This window comes from Halichoerus grypus, chromosome 4 (genome assembly GCF_964656455.1).
Source record: "Halichoerus grypus chromosome 4, mHalGry1.hap1.1, whole genome shotgun sequence".
NCBI lineage: Eukaryota > Metazoa > Chordata > Mammalia > Carnivora > Phocidae > Halichoerus > Halichoerus grypus.
Window position 1 is genome coordinate 43737055 of NC_135715.1, and position 13159 is coordinate 43750213.

Consider the following 13159-nt stretch of genomic DNA (forward strand, 5'->3'; position numbering starts at 1 on the left):
TACTTTGATATAATTTCAAAAGTATATTAAAATTGTGTGAATGGGATGAAGAACGGTATAAATCTGGTATCCATTAGCCAGATTCAACAGGTGTTAACTTTTCCCCTATTTGTTTATCATTACATGATTCCCTTTCTCTACATGCACACATCCTCATATCTTTTATTTTTTTCCAAACCATTTGCCATTTGAGATGAAATTGCAGACATGACATACCTTTATCCTGAAATACTTCAATATGTATTTTCCAAAAATAGGGACATTCTCTTATATAACCACTATACAATTATAATCAGGAAATCCAATTTGGATACAATACTGCTATGTAATTCCCATTCAGTATTTGAAATTTGACACTTATCCCAATGATGTCCTCCACTATTTTTTTTTTCTCTAGATAATGCACCATATGTAATTGTTTGGAAGCAAATTTTTCTTTCTTCTTTTTTTCTAAGCATTAGGTGGCTATTTATTGATTCTTTCTGAGAAAATGTCACAAATATAAGTAAACTTGTACACAGTTATATTTTAGAAATCAGCCAAAGGAGATCAAATAATATCATATCTTGTATAACTACAGTGATTTGTATCAGAGGGAAGGAAAACACAAGTTACCATTGTAGTTTTGCTTAAGGTAATGCAAAGGGATTGCTTTTTTGGAAATGGCCATTATGTGGGAAGAAACCTAACCAGAACAACACAGACCAAGTATGATTTATATATGGTCCTGTTTGATCACTGTTTTATAACTGGACAGCATGACCCACTACTGGGTAATGACATCAGCTTCATGGGTCACAGCTAGTATTTTGTTATAAAATATAAAACAGAAAATATTAGAGGATATAACATGCAATAAAGGAAAATACTCTCTTCAAACTTTTGTTTTTGTATGTGAGTGTGAATCAGATTATGGTACAAAATATACTGACTTTGCCTTCACGGTCCTAAAAGTCTAAGAAACTAGGTTAGATCATCCCAGTCCCAGTAACATAGCCTATATGATTTCCTGAATTTTTCCAAAAAAAATATGTAACTTGCATTCCTTTTGGGAGCAAGCATAAAAAAACTTTTTTCATCTATTTTATGGCTTTCCTCAGTAGAGAGATTTTTTAAACTCATGAAATATCAAGAAGCAGGTAAAATATTAAGAATGCAATTTCAATAACCTATAAATTTGAATTTCAATAAAATACACTGGTTTCCATTCAAATATGAGTAACAGCTTTATCCTAGTGCCCTCTTGTAACAGATACTGAAAGGATACTCTGGTTGTGTTCTTAGAATCTGGAAAGGCACTTAGAGCCCCTGTCATATGCATCATTATCAGCCTTCTGTCCCAGGACAGAAGGACCTTACAGAACCTATCTTGGCTCACGATGCCCAGCTCCTGCTGCTGGCGGCCCACTTGGTTCTGCCTTGGCAATGCATGATCTCACATGCAGGTGGCTTCCTTCTGCTGTTAATCCAGTCAGGAAGGCCTGCACACGAGCACGGTCCACTCCCAACATGCCATCCTCACAGCTGCTGCCACCACCTGAATTCTTCCCCAGCTCCATTTCCCACACTGAGTTTCCCTCCTGCCCTTTTCCCTAACCAACCAGACCCCACCATCCCACAGCAAAACAATAGGAAATAACTCCCTAGAAATGCCTAGAACTATAGTTCTTAATTCCCAAATACAGATGGCCCCAACTTATAAATGGCTTAAATTACAATTTTTCGACTTTATGATGGTGTGAAAGCAATACACATTCAGCAGAAACCATACTTCAAAGTTTGAATTTTGATCTTTTCCCAGGCTAGCGATATGAGGTAAGATACTTTCTCCTAATGCTTGACAGTCAGCTATGTGATCATGAGGGTCAATGACTGATACACTTACAACCATTCTGGTTTTCACTGTTAGTACAGTATTCAAGTCAACAAATTACATGAGTTATTCAATACTTTATGATAAAATAGGCTTTGTGTTAGATGATCTTGCTCAACTGTAGGCTAATGTGAGTGTTTTGAGCACATTTAAGGTAGGCTGAGCTAAGCAATGATGCTTGGTAGGTTAGGTGTATTGAATGCATTTTCCACTTACAATATTTTCAACTTATGATGGGCTTATGGGGTGGGGCATAACCCCACTATCACTGAGGAAGGTGCATATATGCAGATTTTTGTAATTGTCTTTTTTCCCTGACTTTATTGTGCTTCAGAGCATACCAGGGATCACTTTTAAACCAATTCTGTAGCTTGAGGGTTCCTTGGCCAGGTAGTACTTGCATACAAGGGTATATACATCCATATGAAAGCCTAACTCTGCACCAACATTTACAACAATAAGTATGTTTCCCTTCCTTTTTTTTCTTTAGTTCTTTTGCTCAGTCCTAAAGCAGGCTTTTCTAATCTTGGGGATGGTGGTTGTGGTTAATTCTTGTCAACCCTTACCCAAGGGAGGGTGGCCCTTTATGGTACCAGCTTATCATGGAAAAGTTTCAAGCTTAATTTAAAGAGATGCCTCTGGGTCCAGGAAGACTTCTACCCACCCCAACAGGCTAGCTCCTGGACTCCACCTAAATGCATCCAAATTCTGAAATCACGTATACAAAATATGCAAATATGCTGTGGACAAAAAAAAAGATCAGTGCTCTGACATTTTGTGTATCACTCCTGGGTTTGGAAAAGGAGTTGCATTGGAGGAAGCAGGAACAAATAAAATAAGCATAATTCTTGTGCGACATTTGTCCACGAAAGGAAGCAGCAAAATGACCGAAAGATCAATGGTACAGAGTTTAGGGAAACTTGTCATTTTCAGATCAAAGAGATTTAAACTTACTTTTGCTTGACGTTCTATTTCCAAATCTAATTTTTTTTTTTTTAAAGTGTCTGAGTTGGGGATTTGATTTTGGTTGGTCAGTTGGGGTTTCTTGTTGTTTTTAAAGTGGCTATCTGAAAACATGTTTGTGTGGTCAGTCTAACACATCTCAGAAAATCAAATCCAAGAATCGTATTTTAATGTTACTAACTGTTCATTATTGAAGAGTCCTTATTTTTCAAAACCTGTTTTTGGATTCTAAGGTGGAACGGTGGAAAACATGAATTTCTTGTTGTATGTTCTTTTCTCTACTAAAACACATAGAAAATTTTGTATGTTCTTTTCTCTACTAAAACACATAGAAAATTTTCACATTTTCCAAATGTTCGTTCTGTCTTACTATCAATTTATCATCTACCACCTCTGTATCTGTCTACATCTGAAGAGGAAAATTACCCAGAGCAGGCCCAGGCCGGCAGGCCCCAGAAGATGGAAAGTTACAAGCAATAGCAAGAGATTACCAGAAGCCCTGCTGGGAGCAAGAGATAACTGACAGAACAGCCGATTCTGCTTCTGTAGGCTTCCCGCCACAAGCTTCCTGCACTGCCCTAACCACTGCCTTATCTGCTGTTCCCGCCTAAAGCAAATCCCCCCCCCCCCCCCCACCAATTTAAACCCACCTACCAGCAGTCAGCACAGTCTTTGGAACCTGACCCCCTGCACTGCCCTATAAAAAGCTCTGTAACCCTGCTGCCTGGGGCCCAGAATTTTGAGTGCGAGCTTGTCTGGGTCCACCCGGGTAAAATAAACCCGAGTTCTCCTACCCCTCCAAGTGTCGTTTGGTTTATCACCGATCTGACTTATTTTTCCATAATACATCTACCTATTTACTTGCATATTTACTGTATACATTAGTCAATGATAAACAATATCTACACATGGAATTTTTTTCTTTGGGCACATTAGTTTTTACTAGGCCCACGATGCACTTTTTCCCTTAGTGATATTCCAATCTCCCTCCATGCATTCAAAAAGCACTCACTGAAGACTTAATGTATACTGAAGGTCAGGGACACAAATATGAAGGAAAAAAATTCTCATAAATCAAGAGGGGGAGAACAGCGTCATGGAGGACACAATCTTGCAAGTAAATACGTGTTACTCTGTATAGTTATTAAGAAAAGATGAAATATAGCAGGCATAAAAAGGAAAGAACTGAAATAGGAGAGTGAGGTTCTTGTTTCACAGAGTCCAAGAATGAATCTCACCAACAAAGGAGAGTGAATATAGAGACAGAGTTTTATTAAGTGAGGATACAGTAAAAGCTCTCAGGAGTGAGAGGGGTCCTGACAGGGTTGTCACTGAGGGCTTTTAAGGTTGGACTTTTATTGAAGGCTAACCAAGGTACTTAAATCCTTTTAACATCTCCATTGATAGCACCATTGAGTAAGGACTAGTGATGACATCTTTAATGGCTTACTTCCTTTTTAGGGTCTGGTAATTCTTTGTTGGTCACAAGTAGCTGTTATAACAAGACAGCACTCTGACACCTAGGGCAGGGTGGTCTGATTTGTTCCCTTATCTCTGGTTTCCTTACACCTCGCATTTCTGTGATTTTTGTGAGCCTGAACCCTTAGGCCCCTACCTTTCTCTCCCAACATAGCCCAGCCTGTCCCTTACTCCAAATGATGAACTCTATAATCAGTTTCAAAAGGAGAAAGTATGGTTGATACAGACTTTGACAGGTGATAGGACCTCAGCAAATGGAAGAAATCTCAAAAAGGGCATTCCATGTTTCTTTTCTGAAATATCTCATGATATATATTTGAACGAATAAAATTATGGGGATAAAGATTTATATTGGAAGGAAAGAAGTTAACATCCTGTATATGGTGGCTATATAAACATAACAAAATATTCTTTTCATTAGATTTTGGGCATGTTGATATTTTCAGTAAATAAATTCAAAGAATGGTCTATATGTATCAAACTAAAAGAATAAATGAAGTCACTTCTACAGACCACTGTGGACTCTGAGCCAAGTCTGCTCTTGGATTGGTTCCCAGAGCTGCCATTGATTTCAGTAGGAGTTGCACACACAAATCTCAGCATTGAAACTAGCTGATGGGCAGGATGTTATTACAAAGAGCAAATCTGTACCATGTTTCAAATATCAGTAACAGCCAAAACAGAAAAAAAAAAGGCAGTTAATCAAATGTCAAAGCAACATCATGTAGAGCCAGTTTTGTCCCTAGAAAAGTACATGTGGTTCCTTGTGACTGAGTCAAGTATCATCATCTCAAGACTAAAATACATGACCTTCTCATTTTGAAAGGAGAGACTTTGACCAAATGGCAAATCCCTTTAATCTGCTTTTAAAAAATCAAGGAAGAACACATGCATTTATATGTCTGAGGGAAAATGTAAAACAACAGAAAAGAAAATGAAATGTATAAAAATATATGAAAAACATAGCATTCTGATTTAGATGAATATCTACAGTTGAGAAACACAGAGTGACTCCTTCAAAACATCAATCTGGTTATGTCACCTCCTCTGATGGAACTCTTCAGTGGCCTATCTTTTTTCTTACAAAAGATACAAAATGCCTTAACATGAAACTCAAGGCTGTGCGTGGCCTGATTCCCACCTCACTCTACAGTCTCATCCCCACCATGTTGCTCAGGTGCACACCCTGTCCTCGGGCCCAGAGCTGGTCTTCCATCCTCGTGCTCTCTTGCATCCCAGGTCTTTTATATAAACAATTTCTCTTCCTGGAAGGCTCTTTTCTTCCCCCTTAAACTAATCCCTACCCCTCCATTGGTTCAGTCATCACTTCCTCAAATAAGTGAACCAAGTCAATTTCTATACTATCAAACCCACAGAAACATGTTCCTTTACATTTTGCCCCCCTTCATTAGTCCGCTTTATGTAAAGACCATGTGTATGTTGTTCATCATCATGCCCCTGGTACGTAGCACGCTGCCGATACCTTGGGAAAAAACTCAATAAATATTTGCTGAGAGGGTGAATGAGTAAATGAGATATCAAGGCAAATTTTAGTAACAATCACCATAATACTGGTTGAATTACTTTGAAGGCAAGAAACAGATAGCAATCTTCTCTAAGTGAACTGCCCACAGACCATTAGTGCATCTCTTTTATTCATAGATGGGGGCTTGTACACCTTCCCCAATAATTACGATTCCCAGTGACAGATAACTATGGAATATAGAGAGACCACTCTTATATCTCTATTCTGTCTCTGCTATTTCCATTGTGAAAATATCATTCAATACAGATTGTCTCTATGGATAGAGACTTGCAATCATACTCTAAGTGACTTTCTAGAAGCAGATTAAATACATGAAAAAGTTTAAATCTCTAGAACATGTTGTCTTAACTACCTTAATGTGCAAGGGAAAACAGCTTTAATACTCGTAATATCAATTCTCAGATCACGAAGCACTAAAAATAAGCATTGACAAGGACATTGAGAATGATTCATTAAAACAAACAAAAGAAGAATAAATTCTGCAAGAGAGGATTTCAAAATATCCTTGATGCTTATGATTAGCTGAGCATACTGCTATGTTGGCACAGTGGGGTTGCTTTTAGTGAATCCCAATCCTGGAAAGATTCAGGATGATATTATAAAAATTGTTAGCAGCTTACTATTAATAAAAGCTTTTAAACAATGTTCTGCTTAAATGTGTTGTCTTAAAATTTTCAATGGTTAAGAAACATAAAGCTATTTATTATTAACTTCAGGAAACTTGTGTGTCATGAGAGCCTGAGGCCCTGAAGTGTAATTAACAGAACAGAATTAACTCTCATCATAGAAAAAAAAAAAAAAAATAAGAAAGCACAATGGGAGAACAAGAAACAGTCTAAAAACAGCTGTAATGGACAAATAGTATTAACACCAGAAAGCCCAGAGACACTTAAAAGTGGTGACAACAACTCTTTAAAACAGTGGCAAGCAAACTGAACCATCTGTTTCCAGAAACAGAACTTACCCAAAGGTGTTCCAGGCCTTTGCAGAATCATCAGTGAATCAAGTACACAATCTAATGTATCTATGGGCAACCAGAAAATATATAAATAGAACAGTACATTTTTACATAGTTATGTCTTCAATACTACTTATTAGTGATGTACCTTTGAAAAGAAAGAAGAAATCATCCTCAGACTGTGTCAGAATCAGGCATCGTGAGGAATGTTATCACAGTATGTCAAGCTGTAAAAGAAATCCAGTATTATATAAGATAATCCATACAATAATAACATATTGAGTTTATATTATAAGTATATATTTTATCAACTTTTATCTTAGTGGAGGCTGAGAGGCTAACTAATTTACTCAACCAAGGTGACAAAGTTCTTAAATGGTAGGGAGAACAAATTTTTGAACTGTTATTATTGACTTTAAAGTTAAAGCCCACATTTTCAATGCAGTATTTCATAGATACTATTGAAGAAAAAGAAATGAAAGTCCCAGACTCATCCTAATACCTGCAGAAAAATGAAATCTTCAGAATTAAAAGGATGTGATTTTTTTCTAACAAGGTTACTTCCTTTTGGGACACTGATTTTTTCGGAGATGAAAAGTGAGTGAAATCCTCTTCCCCATCTAAGGAAACTCATGACATGCCTAGCTCCAGGAGGCACCTCTTAAATGAGATTAAACCAATCATTAAAATCCCTTTGCCTTTTTTCTGTATTTCAGCCGTCCAAACATTAGAGAATTATTCCATGACAAAACGACTATTATTCATCTATAGGTGGGTGACACAATCAGATAATAGGATAGGACTTCTCCTTCATATTTAGAAGACAGACTTTTGTCCTCTTATTAGGCATGATGAACAAGGGAGCTTGTTGCCCTATGACTGCTGGCTGCCAAGGTGTGACCATAATAGAAGCCAATCTAAAGACAAAGCTGACATAGGGAGGCCAGAGTCAAGAGAGTCCACAGACAGTCTGACACTTGACTATCCTATTACTGAAGCCTCCCCTAACTCTTGTTCTGTGGTAATCTTTGAGTGGTTTAAGTCACAATATCCAGTACTTGTATTTGAGAACTTCCTAAGTGATGTAAGTGATATTTGGTTAATCAAATATAAACTGGATTTTAGGATGAATAACTTCTCTAAGATGTGGGTGTAACATAAACTGCATGGTAAAAATCTTTTCTCTACCACCATTTTAGTTTACATTCAAGAAAAAGAAAGTCAAATAAAAATTGTAATACATCTATCATCCCTAACCCAACACAGTGTAATGTAGGTACAATATTGTAGTTAATTAAAATTATTTGGAAAAATAGCCATAATGATACCTTGAGTTACAGAATAGCAAAATACTACTTTTTTTTTTAATTGCCAAAAGGTCAGATTATGTTAGGCCTGGTTAAAAGCTTTCAGTGGAATTTCATTGCATTTATAATATGCTTTTCTATCCAAGGGTCCTACCTAACCATTCAGTTAATTTGGCCTCAGGTATGAGGAACCACTCTTTCAAACGTCAGGCCTCAGTGCACATGGTACCTCCTCCGGGAGACTTTACCTTCCCACTCTGTCTAAAACCATCTCCTCCTTCAATGACTATTTCTCAACTCATTTACTTCCTTCATAGATTTTCTCTCTAGCCAGAAAGTTATTTTTTGCTTAATCATTTCTTTACTTGCTAATCTCCACCTACTCTCAGGAGATTATAAATTCCATCGTGACAGGGAACTGCTTGTCATCCTCAGTATTAAATTCCCAGCAAATAGAACAGTGCCTGCCTCACAGTAGGCCATCAATGAACATATGCTGAATAAACGAGTGAATGACTCAATAGATGGATGGCTTTGAAAACACCAATGATTTCTCAGTTTTGTTTCAGAGTACTCTTGATAAGAAGTGGAGTGTACTTTTACATTCAAATAATAAAGAAAGCACTATTCCTTTTTAGTGGTCAATCAGTTTTGACAAGCCAATCTTAAAACACTTGCGTGAGATCTCCTCCCTTATCCTAACACTTTATTAATTTTCTATTTTATAAATTAAGCTAGAGAGCCTTCTCTGAGTGATAAAAAACACATCTTTAGATGGCTGTGACTGGGGAAGGAGGGATCGTGCAGCCCAGACTCCTGAAGTGCAGGGCTTCTGAATGGCCTACCCACCTCCTTTTCCAACTGAAAAATTGGGTCCCAACAATGTTTCCTCGATGAATAGCTTGGCAATTTCAAAGCTGTGAGGTTTTTTTTCTCTGTTTACATGATGTTAAATTACAGTGAAATCCACAAGCATTTAGAAGTACAAAGACCACAAGGCCTTTTCTGACACTCATTTCACATCTACAATTACCCAACACAAAATACATGAGAATAATACTGACTCTTCAGTATGATTTTCTTTTTAAACAAAATGAATAGACTTAGATGCTAGTCTGTACTCAGTTTTTCCACAACTTGAATTTAGTTGGCAATATAAAACACTTTTTTCATCACAGATAAAAGAACAAACTAATCCTTAAATTGTGATATTCCTGAGTTGAAAGTAGGGTTGTTCTCCTAATCCTTGGTAAGGACAACTGTTTAATCAGCCAGGATACTGTCAATACTGTATTAACCATGTGTTTTGTTTTGTTTTGTTTTCCCTGTATTCTGATGCTTTGACATCTGGGGCCTTGCTGACCCTGAGGGATTGCTGCTGAATTAGCCAGTCCCTACAGAGAGTAAACAACTCACCCAGAAGCATGCTTTTCAAATGCAAACCAACCAACCCAGAGTTCACCCCCACCCCCCAACAACCTCCATTATCAGGCTCTCACACTTAGGCCACTATCCACCTGCCCTTGCCACTCTGGGGCCAGCTGCCAGACATCTGTGTCAGAGACCCCTTCACCAACTCTGCTGCTTCCCCGTGTGGACTTTTTCTTGGCCACTGTGATTGTTGTCTTCTGATCTGTTGCCATTACCAAAGCTAAACAGTAAGACCTCCTAAAACATGTATATAAGGTATGATTGTATGGCAAGAGTTATAAAACAAGCGTTTCTGAAAAGGAAGAAACATGGTTCAAATTTCTCAAATAGGTTTAAAAAAAACCTGGAAAGATCCTAAACATTGGAAACTGAGTGAACAAATATCTGATGTGTAAAATAGATATTATAATAGCTTTTCCTTTTAATGGTGTTCAGAGGTTTTCACAATTATGCTTTTAATGTGACTTAATTCTACTGTTTTCCCTATTATCTTAAGTTGTATCACATCTATTGATTTTGAAGAAACATAATATTTCAAATTCCAGAGGGACTTCAAGTTACTCTATTACATATATGTTGTCTACCCATCCCCCCCAGCATTGTAGATTTTTTCTGATTCCTCCCTCTGGAGGTAGGGGTGGGTATGACAGGCTCATCTAGGGATAAGACCAAAAATGAGTAAGTAGGGCAGAAATGTAAATCAAGTCCTTGAGAAAGATGAATGTAGTGAGAGTCATCAAGTACCATCATCATCTCCAGTCAGCCAGGATTTATTAAAGATTTTTTTAATGCTAAGCATACTGTTAGGCATTAAGTACATTAAACATAAAAATTATAAAGTCCCCATTTGAATCAGGGTTTGATCAGAGAAGCAGAACCAAATGGGTGATAGAGTAAAAGGGAATCATTATAGAGATTAGACCCAACACAATATGAGAGCTAATGAATCTACACAAGGATGTTGCCTTTTTGTCTAGCATTCGACCTGAAGTCATGATAGGTCAGCCTTGCATATAACTTGAAGGAATAAGGATGAACTGGAATGTACAAGGGTAAAATAAAATTTACCTCTGTGTTTCACCACATTGAGATGATGCCGTTGGACCATGTGCACGGACCCAGAAGGGGTACTGCAAGACCAGCCAAGAGGGTCGTTGGCTACGCACAGGAGAGAAATTAAATGCAAGCTAGCAAGAAGTGAGAGCAGAGTTTATTGAAAGTATAGAGAGAGTGCAGGTACAGAGAGAGTGTCTGGGAGACTCAGAAAAGAAAGGAGAGAGAGTCTCATCTTTGCTCAGGGTCTGGACTTTTTATTGAGGACTGTGGTCTGGTATGTGTGTCCTCTCAGGCATCCAGAAACCAGTTAGAACAAAAACATGGCCCCCGGTATCCTTCATGGGTCGATTATTCCTTGGAGCCAGAGGGTCTTGGCATCTAGATGTCTAGTGCCTGTGGTCTAGAATGCGCATATGATGGCTTCATCTGGTCATTCTCACCTGGTCCTTCCTTGGATCTATTGTGCCGAAAGACTCTACAGATATTATTAACTCCTGTCCCTTAGAAGGAGGACATACACTATTTGTTCTATGAAGCATGTATAAAGTGGGGAACAGGTCCTGGCAAGCACAGAAATAGGAAAAGGAATAAAAAGCAGATTTTGATGGAGTCCTTCAGTAGGACTCCTACTTCAATAGCCAAACTGTGGAAGATGCCCTTTAACAGACGAATGGATAAAGAAGATGTGGTCCATATATACAATGGAATATTACTCAGCTATCAGAAAGGATGAATACCCAACTTTTGCATCAACATGGATGGAACTGGAGGAGATTATGCTAAGTGAAATAAGTCAAACAGAGAAAGACAATTATCATATGGTCTCACTTATTTGTGGAACATAAGGAATAGCATGGAGGACAATCTGGATCTGCAAAGGGAAGGTAAGTTCCAACGTGGCCATGTTGGCATAATAAACACCATAAAAGTCCACCCCTTGTCAAGCTGGCATCTGTACTCACCTCTTTTAATCATACTTAACCTCTCAGGAAAAATAATAGTAAAGTCGTGCTTCTACTTAAAATCATACCAGTATCCATTATATAACCAAAAACATACTAACTCTTTCTTAAAAAAAAAATAAATTTTCTCTATCCACCTTGGGTGATGTTCTTTTCTAGCGGAATCACATTGACCCTCCGATAGTTTAGAACTTAAATACTGAGATACGAGGTTGACATATCTTATGTTAGATTATGGGGGAATGGGAGAGGGGAAAATGCTAATTATTTAATTAATGGGTTTACAAATAGATTCATATCAGAACAGGAAGAAATATTTATAACTATTATAATCCTCAGTTCTGCAACTGCTCGTGTGTTCCTAACAGCTCTTTATAACTATCTTCCTTGACTCCCTATTCCACATTGCTTTTCCTCTCAGCAATCACTTTGCCTGTCCTAAGTTTTTGCTTGGTAGAGTGAGCCAAACTTTCTTTCCTGAGTGGTTGGGTCCATTAGCAGTCCTGCCTGAACAGAGTTGTGGTTTTCGGCTGCCTTTTACCATTTGTCCTAGAAGTACTGAGCAGCCCTCCAGGCAATCATCTCCATTGCACACATTGTTCCTTATAACCCCATTATTTGGTAGTAGCTCAATTTCTCTAGGATATTAGAATTATTCCCCACCACCAGTACAATGGCCCCCTTCTTTGTCCATTGACTCAGTAGCACGAGCAACCCAAGTTGCTAAACGGCAACTTCAACTTCAAATTTAATGGAATCCTTGATGGGACCCCTGGCAGAGGCATTCCTCCCTTGTGAACTAAGACGCCTAGATCAGAAAAGCCCAAATTCACAATCATTGGAAACAAAATTTTTGTTAGCAAATTACTGAGGCATAAAAAAGAGAAATAACTCCCGTTTCTATCTTTGAGCCCCAGACCTGTGAATACTGGCTAGGAAGAAACAGCACCACCTGTTAATCACTGATTGAGTGAAACTACATCGTAAGGAAATTACCCAACCCCTCAAGATATTTCCAAACAAATGTGGTTATACTTAGTCTTCAAAATGTCATTCCACTATTCTCTCTGGACAACTGCTTCAGGATGATAGGAAACATGGTAAGATCAGTGAATTCCATGAGCATGATCCAATTGTCCCATCTCACTTGCTATAAAATTAGTTGTTTGGTCAATAGCAGTGCTGGGTGGAATACCATGATAATTAAGGCATTCTATAAATACACGAATGAGGTTCTACCAAAAACATTGTGAACAGAGAATAAAAATCTGTATCTAGAGTATATGCTTATCCGGTTGATACTAATGCACTCTCCCTTCCATGAGGGGTGTGTTTCAATGTAATCAGCCTGCCACCAGGTGGTAGATTGATGCTCAAAGACTGGTGTTTTTCCAGATTAGATTGGTCACTCATTGGTGGCTGTTACCAGACAGGAATGTAGATCCCATTGCTGACCCCATGAATAATACCCCTGCTGACATGGTCACTTGCATTGTGAGGGCACAATCTAATATTGACAAAAATGATTATCTTGTCCACAAAACTATGAAAATACGCCTAGTCTGAGGTTACCTTTTGGTGAAT

The 13159-nt window shown here is 38.0% G+C and overlaps 1 long non-coding RNA gene across 1 annotated transcript in view; it reads right to left on the reverse strand.

Moving 5' to 3' along the window:
* Nucleotides 1–7037, reverse strand: part of LOC118531400 (uncharacterized) — a 58448-nt gene extending 51411 nt beyond the window's left edge. The window contains exons 1-2 of the long non-coding RNA XR_004915161.2: nt 6968–7037; nt 6826–6885 (exon numbers count right to left, since the gene is read on the reverse strand). This is a non-coding gene — a long non-coding RNA (uncharacterized LOC118531400). The remainder of the gene's footprint in view (nt 1–6825; nt 6886–6967) is intronic.
* Between the last annotated feature and the right edge of the window lie 6122 nt (nt 7038–13159).